The 9047-nt window shown below is 45.3% G+C and overlaps 1 pseudogene; it reads right to left on the bottom strand.

Moving 5' to 3' along the window:
- LOC102409934 overlaps window positions 1-1217 on the bottom strand; it is a 742713-nt pseudogene extending 741496 nt beyond the window's left edge.
- Window positions 1218-9047: the final 7830 nt, after the last annotated feature.

Genomic DNA, 9047 nt, shown 5'->3' with positions numbered 1-9047 from the left:
GGCAGCAATACCAGATTTCAAGAATTTAGGGCCATCTTCCAGCTTTTTCCCAGAACGACGATCAATCTTCTCCTTTAGTTCAGCAAACTTGCAAGCAATGTGAGCTGTGTGACAATCCAGCACAGGTGCATATCCAGCACTGATTTGGCCTGGATGGTTCAAAATAATCATCTGAGCTGTGAAACCCAGCTGCTTCCATTGGTGGGTCCTTTTTGCTGTCACCAGCCATATTGTCATGACGAGCATCTTTGACAGACACGTTCTTGACATTGAAGCCCACATTGTCCCCAGGAAGGGCTTCTCTCAATGCTTCATGGTGCATTTCTACAGACTTCACTTCAGTTGTTACACTGACTGGAGCATAGTTGACCACCATGCCAGGTTTGAGAACACCAGTCTCCACTCGATCCACAGGGACAGTACTAATATCACCACCAATTTTATAGACATCCTGGAGGGGTAAATGCAAGGGTTTGTCAGTTGGGTGAGTTGGTGGCAGGATGCAATCCAGAGCTTCAAGCAGGGTGGTTCCACTGGCATTGCTGTCCTTACAGGTGAATTTCCATCCCTTGAACCATGGCATGTTAGCACTTGGCTCCAGCATGTTATCACCATTCCAGCCAGAAATTGGCACAAATGTTACTGTGTCAGAGTTGTAGCCAATTTTCTTAATGTAGGTGCTGACTTCCTTAACAATTTCCTCGTATATCTTCTGGCTGTAGGGTGGCTCAGTGGAATCCATTTTGTTAACTCCAACAATTAGTTGTTTCACACCCAGGGTATAAGCCAGAAGGGTATGCTCACGGGTCTGCCCGTTCTTGGAGATACTGGCTTCAAAGTCACCAACACCAGCAGCAACAATCAGGACAGCACAGTCAGCCTGGGATGTGCCTGTAATCATGTTTTTGATGAAGCGTATGTGTCCTGGGCATCAAAGATGGTAACACGGTACTTGCTGGTCTCAAATTTCCACAGGGAGATATCAGTGGTGATACCACGCTCATGTTCAGCTTTCAGTTTCTCCAAGACCCAGGCATACTTGAAGAACCCTTTCCCAACTCGGCAGCCTCCTTCTTGAATGTTTCAATTGTTCTCTTGTTGATCCCGCCACATTTGTAGATCAGATGGCCAGTCATGGTAGACTTCCCTGAATCTACTTGTCCAATGAAAATTATATTGATGTGGGTCTTTTCCTTTCCCATTTTCTCTTAGGTTTAATGGTGGTTTTCACAACACCTGTGTCCTGGCAGCAAACCCGTTGCAAAAAAGCTGGTAGGTGGATTCTTTACCACAGAGTCACCTTGGAAGGCCCAGGTAGGCAGGGTCAAGCTATATCCCCGAGGCAGGCCATTTTGTATGCCTATAGTCACAAAAGCGACACGATAAGGGATAAAGTCACAGAAGCAAATCTGGGATGAATTCAAAACCCTTCCAGGTTATAGTTTTTCTTAATTAATCTTTTAATATTCAGATTACCTGCCCCTTGTTGCAAACTTCTGTATAACCTGGCTCCTCTCCTCCCACCATACCCACCCTCCCCTCCGCAACTGCCCCCAACAGAGAAACAGTTCTCTCCAGGTCACCTGAGTTGCTGTGTCTTGGGCTTGAAGTCCTCAGGATTCCCACTGAATAAACCTCTCAACTTTTAAGCCCCTTATATTTTTTCAGTGGACAAGGTGAGCTGGCAGACTGATGGTCAAGTTCTCTGCTCTTCACGCCTGATTTCCCTAGGCCTCTCAGCCTCCTGCCCGCTGCCCCACCCACTAACCCACTACAAGGAGAGAGAAGAGGAGCCAGGGAAGGAAGGCAGAGGGTATTTCTGCATCACTGACCCCCTCCACCCTCAGCCTCTCTGAGTACAGAGACTGAACTGAGGGGCTGAGGCTGGCTAGGTTAACAAGGCATCTCAGTGTCCCTGCTGGTCTTAGCCCAGGAGGCAAGACAAGGCTTACCTCAACTCTTCGCATTCCTCTGTCCTTCCTTCCTGGGAAGACTGGAATCTTCCTGGCAGAAGATTGCAATCTTTGCTCCAGTTAGGGTTAAAAAAAATAGAAAAGAAAAGGAACAAAAACTGTTTTTCAAGCAGCAACATTCCCTCCCTCCTCCCCATCAACCAAAGGAGAAAAGTAGCCAGGTGAGGGTAAAGACGTCACAAATTTGTCTTTTCATTGGGAAATCTAAATTTCTGGCTTTTCAGGAAGATTCATTCCTGCTGCGGCTGCTGTTGCTGCTAAGTCGCTTCAGTCGTGTCCAACTCTGTGCGGCCCCATAGATGGCAGCCCACCAGGCTCCCCCGTTCCTGGGATTCTCCAGGCAAGAACACTGGAGTGGTTTGCCATTTCCTTCTCCAATGCATGAAAGTGAAAAGTGAAAGTGAAGTCGCTCAGTTGTGTCTGACTGTTAGTGACCCCATGGACTGCAGCCCACCAGGCTCCTCCGTCCATGGGATTTTCCAGGCAAGAGTACTGGAGTGGGGTGCCATTGCCTTCTCCGAGATTCATTGCTAGCAGGCTTCAAATCTGAGTTCAGAAAGCCAAATGACATGAGCCTGAAATGGGCTTCCCAGCTGGTGCTAGTGATAAAAAAAAAACCCACCTGCCAATGCAGGAGACATAAGAGCATTGGGTTCTGTTCCTGGGTGGGGAAGGTCCCCTGGAGGAGGGCATGGTAACCCACTCCAGTACTCTTGCCTGGAGAATCCCATGGACAGAGGAGCCTGGCAAGGTATAGTCAACAGGGTTGCAAAGAGCTGGACATGACTAAAGCCACTTAGCACACAGCATAGAGGCAGAGGGTAGGAGCTCTGGGGTAGCGAAGCAGAGCTCAGGGCTCCTGGTGATGAAACCAATTAGGGCGCTCCTGTTCACTACTGAAGACTGCTGGGCTGGACCATGTAGCTCATGGGATGCTCAAGAGGGCTGGGAAGCACAGTCCCAGAGAGCCTTCTGGTCTGGACTGGGAACGTGTGGGGCGAGCATGGTGATGCAATAAAGCAACCAGGTCTAAGAAAGCAGAGGAGTTAAAGCATTCAGCTTATGTGAGAAATTATCCAGGTTGGCTGGACCCTGCAGGGGACCCCCCTCCCAGACACCTGGGGACTTCAGTCTTGGGCCACTTCTAGCTCTACCAGCCTCAGCTCTCTGGGAGAGCTCAAGCAATGTGTTTTTAAGTACTCCAGACACTTCTTGGTCCCAAGATCTAGCCTGGCTGTCTGCCCAATGCAAACGATACCAGATGCCTTCAGGTTGCAGGACCAAGTCTCCAGGTTCTGAGCTTGTAGACTTAAGGGTCTTGAGAGGAGTCCCTCCCTGTACATTTTCAGTTTTTCCTCCAGACCTGGGGGTTCTGGCTCCCAAGATTGGGAAGAGAACATGTGAAGACCCCATCCACTGCCTGCCTGGCATGTCTTGTTGTTTAGTCTGGTGTCTCTTTTCTTGTTCAGTTACTCAGTCATATCTGACTCTTTGCCGCCCCATGGATTGAAGCATGCCAGCCTTCCCTGTCCTTCACCATCTCCTGGAGTTTGTTCAAACATGTCTATTGAGTTACTGATGCCATCCAACCATCTCATCCTCTGTCATCCCCTTCTCCTTCTGCCTTCAGTATTCCCCAGCATCAAGGTCTCTTCCAGTGAGTCAGCTCTCATCAGATGGGCAAAGTATTAGAGCTTCAGCTTCAGCATCAGTCCTTCCAATGAATATTCAGGATTGATTTCCTTTAGGACTGATGGGTTTTATCTTGCAGTCCAAGGGACTCTCAAGAGTCTTCTCCAGCACCACAGTTTGAAGGCATCAATTCTTTGACACTCAGCCTTTTTTATTGTCCAGCTCTCACATCTGTACACGACTACTGGAAAAACCATAGCTTTGACTAAATGGACATTTGTCAGCAAAGTAATGTCTCTGCTTTTTAATACACTGTCTAGGTTTGTCATTGCTTTTCTTCCAAGGAGCAAGAGTCTTTCAATTTCATGGCTAAAATTGTTGCAGGGAGGAAGCCAGTTCTGACTCTATGTTGGAAACTGTTCCTTTGACCTGCTTTTCATTGCTCTTGTTACTATAATCATACTCAGTGTCTTGTTTGGAGGACTCTAACTCTCTGCTTGACTGTAAAATAAAATGCCTTTGTTCAGCTCATGGAGAGATAGTTTGTCCCTGCCCACCTGGGAACAGGAGAGATTAACATACCCTTTCCAAAGGCTGGCCATTCTCTTAGAGAAGTTTTGGAAGACTGAAGACCCTTTCACTTTACTTCCCCACTGCCTCTTCCTCTCTCTTCTGCCTTTTGACTTTAGTTCCTCATTGCTGCTTTCTCTCTGGCATAAAAGAACCTGGCATCCAGACCCCGATAAGATGGTTATTTTGAGGCACTAACCTGCCATCTTCGCAGTTTGCTAGTTCCTGATTAAGGTCACTTTACTTGCCTCAGCACCTCGTCTCTTTGATTCATTGGCCTGTCTTGCTGTGAGTAGAGTGAGCCTGGAGTCAGTAACACAGTCACCATCCACAGTGATTTTGGGGCCCAAGAAATAAAGTCTGTCACTGTTACCATTCTTTCCCCATCTATTTGTCTTGAAATGATGGGACTGGATGCCATGATCTTCGTTTTCTGAATGTTGAGTTTCAAGCCAGCTTTTTCACTGTCCTCTTTCACCTTCATCAAGAGTCTCTTTAGTTCCTCTTTGCTTTCTGCCATAAGAGTGGTGTCATCTGCATATCAGAGGTTATTGATATTTCTCCCAGCAATCTTGATTCCAGCTTGTGCTGTCTCTACCTAGACACACTATTCTGTATGAGAGACTTCTCCAGTTCACTCAAATTCCTAGACTGCACATCTAGGTGCAGTCTCCACCATCCACCACTGCAAACAGCGTACTCTTTGATTCAATGTCTCCCTCTTTTGGCTCAGCTGCACCTCAGAGAATAACATCTAGGAATAGCTCTTGCAGACTCAGGAAGCAAGATCAGTGCCATTCGGGTAGGGAATCATGGTACAGGGGACCTAGGTATGAAATCTAAGGGAGAAGGAGCCAGGGCTCAAGATGGCAAGCACCACGGACCCCAAGAGCTTCTCACCTAGTAGAGACAGGAGCAGCTGCATGAGGACCAAAGAGGGCCCTCAAAGTGTTGGGTCCAGAGTAGGGTCCCAGTGCCAGGCTCTAAGACTGTACTGGGTGGATTTTCCCCACAGGGGCTCCTCCTAGCCAAATCCTCCTGCTATTTGTCAGGTTTGTTTTTCTTCCCTCAAATCTCCTGTAATTAAAATGCTCACTCTTTTCTACACTAGAAACAAAAGCTGAACCCAAAGTCCAGGTAACAAGAGCAGCTCCAAGACTCTATTTCTTTTGAATTTTGTCAGTTAGCTTCAGGATTTTCCAAATTCCTTCTTTAAAAATTGTTGCTGGCCAAAATCTTGACCTTCTCTGCCTACTGAAGCCGAATGAAAAAATATGGAGACAAAGTTTGGAGGAAACAGAAAGGTGGCTTTAATTCTCAGCTGGCAGAGAGGGGAACACAGTAGGCTCTTGCCTCAAGAGCTGTGGCTCCCTACCCCCACCTTCATGAGGAGTCTAAGGGCTTATATAAGGCAAGAGCTTGCAGTCGGGAGTCTGTGATGGGGAATAAAGGTGATAGGATCTTGATTTCTTCCTCTTGCATTGTTTCAAAGACAGTCATAAACTGGCGTCAGTAACCGAGTAATTGAGTGTGGTCATTTGGTAGCTTTGAGGCCTTATTTCTGATATGTAACTACAAGGGGAAGGGTGTTGTAAACACCAGATAGGGGATGTATTTAGCATAGAGCACCCCACTCCAGTACTCTTGCCTGGAAAATCCCATGGACGGAGGAGCCTGGTAGGCTGCAGTCCATGGGGTCGCTGGGAGTTGGACACGACTGAGCGACTTCACTTTCACTTTTCACTTTCATGCATTGGAGAAGGAAATGGCAACCCACTCCAGTGTTCTTGCCTGGAGAATCCCAGGGACAGAGGAGCCTGGTGGGCTGCCGTCTATGGGGTCGCACAGAATCGGATACGACTGAAGTGACTTAGCAGCAGCAAAGGGAAAAATGTGAATTGTAGCTCCTGCAGAGTTAAGGGGCAGAAAAACAAGCTTAGTTACAGACTTTCAGAGTTAGGAGTAGGTAAGTAAAAAACTAGGAATATTCAGGCATGCTTACCGTTCTCTTTATCTTCTTTGTTCTCAGGAAAGGGAAAAACTCACTCCTCTTTTTCCCTTTTCACTGCAACAAATTCCCCGCTGTCAGTGTATTCCCTGCATATCAATGGAGGAAGGGAACTAGGTGCTATTCTTATCTGGCTGAGGACAAAACTTCAGTTTTTCTTTGTTTGACAATCACCAGCTGTTCAGCCCATCTATCTCCTACTTCAAGTATTCCTTGAGAGAAGTGAACCCCAAGAAATCTTAATTGAGGTTATGAAGGACAGATAGACAGTCTTCTGCTTGTAGACCCTACTTAGTTAGGGTCACAGAGCTTTCACTTTGTTTTATTAAGGGGCCCCAAGGTGACTTTTGTGGTTATTCCTGCAGGATCTGTTCAGAGGAATAGCTGTAATCTTTTGGGGGCATGGGTTTTCTTTCTGCATCAAATTATCTTGATGCAAATCTGTTGTCATCTGAGGGAGATAAAACTTAACAGACATTTAAAAAAAAAAAAAACAGAGGTTATAAATCAGTAAAAGAGTTATTGTAACTAGGGGTCAAAGAGAATAAGAACCAAGTTATGTTTGGTGACAATTTTGATTGTGATCCAGGCAGGGTCCGTGCTTGCGTCATCCTCTCCAAAGGAATGGACTAGAAGTAATTGAACAAATGGTAACCTGAACATTAATAGACAAAATAGAAAAAGTTAAACCTAAGATTTAAGCCTGAATCTTAATTTAGGTTTAATACTTGGAGGACACTTGTAGCCAGGTAGCCAGTTATCTAGGTTTGTCTAAGTAGGTCTTAACCCTTAATGTGGCTATTGGTCATTATGCATTTTTTTTCCCCAACATATGATCCAGAGCAATTTCATTGTCAAAATATATAACAGTTACAAGAAAATACCTTTAGAAAATAAGGTTGTAGTCACCTGCTGATGGCAGATTTTGTTTTTAGAATGTCTGATGGCATCTTAAGTCTCACACAGCTCAGAAAACTCAACAAGTTTTGAGTTTTCAATACAAGTCTGAAATCACACCATAGTGTCACCTATTTATTTTCATAGCTACTGTATTTTGACTTTAATTGTAATTTTTCCTTAATAGCCAAAGCAACTGTCCCTGTCAACAATGTTAGCGTTTCTCTAGGTATGAGAAGATGCAAGAATCAGGGCTCATAAAAATCTCCTGAAAGTGTCTAGTTATCTGAAGACCTCTTCAGGTAGTTTTTCCAGAGCACAGAGTGCCTCATTCCTAATTTCCACCCTGAATTCCTTTCAGGGAGTGTTGAAGGTGAGCAGCTTCAGTGGCCATGATTTAAACTTTGTAAAGATATTGGCAAGTGTCAATTTCTAATTGGCAGAGCCCTTTCAAGGTCATGAATCTGACCTTGGTTTGGGGGCACTACATGACCATTTTGTCCCATGGGGCCAGGAATGGTCATTCCCAGGTCTTGTGAAGATTTAATGACAGGCCACTCAACGTGCTGTTACTAGACTAGGCCATAAAAGAGTATTCAAAATTCTCTGGACTACTTGCACTTACTGGTCTCTTGTGGTCCAGGAAGATATTCCCTTTTGTTGTTTCTTCTCATATCTAGAGTTACACTGTTACAATCATTGATCTCATTGAATTGTATACTATCATTTTATCAGTGGCTCAGTCACACACTTGGTAACCTAAGGGGCAACACTTTATGAAACAGGCAATATACGAAACAATGTAGCTAGCAGTAATAGTAAAGTCATAAGTAAGAACTTAAGAACTTCCATTAGGTGTAGCCCAGTATATGCCAGTATATACCTAAGTTATCTGACTCAGTTTGTTCAATACCAATTCTTATTTCTTAGGGAAACTGTATATTGGTATTGTCCATAAGGCACCCACACTATTTTCTAGTGTTTAGTTCAGTTAGTTCAGTCACTCAGTCGTGTCCGACTCTTTGTGACCCCATGAATTGCAGCATGCCAGGCCTCCCTGTCCATCAACAACTCCTGGGCTTCACTCAGACTCACATCCATCAAGTCAGTGATGCCATCCAGCCATCTCATCCTCTGTCATCCCCTTCTCCTCCTGCCCCCAATCCCTCCCAGCATCAGAGTCTTTTCCAATGAGTCAACTCTTCACATGAGGTGTCCAAAGTACTGGAGTTTCAGCTTTAGCATCATTCCTTCCAAAGAAATCCCAGGGCTGATCTCCTTCAGAATGGACTGGTTGGATCTCCTTGCAGTCCAAGGGACTCTCAAGAGTCTTCTCCAACACCACAGTTCAAAAGCATCAATTCTTTGGCACTCAGCTTTCTTCACAGTCCAACTCTCACAACCATACATGACCACTGGAAAAACCATAGCCTTGACTAGACAGACCTTTATTGGCAAAGTAATGTCTCTGCTTTTCAATATGCTATCTAGGTTAGTCATAAGTTTCCTTCCAAGGAATAAGCATATTTTAATTTCATGGCTGCAGTCACCATCTGCAGTGATTTTGGAGCCCCCCAAAATAAAGTCTGACACTGTTTACACTCTTTCGCATGAAGTGATGAGACAAGATGCCATGATCCTCATTTTCTGAATGTTGAGCTTTAAGCCAACTTTTTCACTCTCCACTTTCGCTTTCATCAAAGGGTTTTTAGTTCCTCTTCACTCTCTGCCATAAGGGTGGTGTCATCTGCATATCTGAGGTTATTGATATTTCTCCCGGCAATCTTTATTCCAGCTTGTCTGACTGATTATCCTTCAGTCAGTTCAGTTCAGTCGCTCAGTCGCGTCTGACGTTTTGCGACCCCATGAATCACAGCACACCAGGCCTCCCTGTCCATCACCAACTCCCAGAGTTTACTCAGACTCATGTCCATCAAGTCAGTGATGCCATCCAGCCATCTCATCCT

The sequence above is a fragment of the Bubalus bubalis genome, chromosome 9 (genome assembly GCF_019923935.1).
Source record: "Bubalus bubalis isolate 160015118507 breed Murrah chromosome 9, NDDB_SH_1, whole genome shotgun sequence".
In the NCBI taxonomy this organism is placed as follows: Eukaryota; Metazoa; Chordata; class Mammalia; order Artiodactyla; family Bovidae; genus Bubalus; species Bubalus bubalis.
The sequence above is the reverse complement of the archived record's forward strand: the minus strand, read 5'-3'. Positions and strand labels throughout refer to the sequence as shown.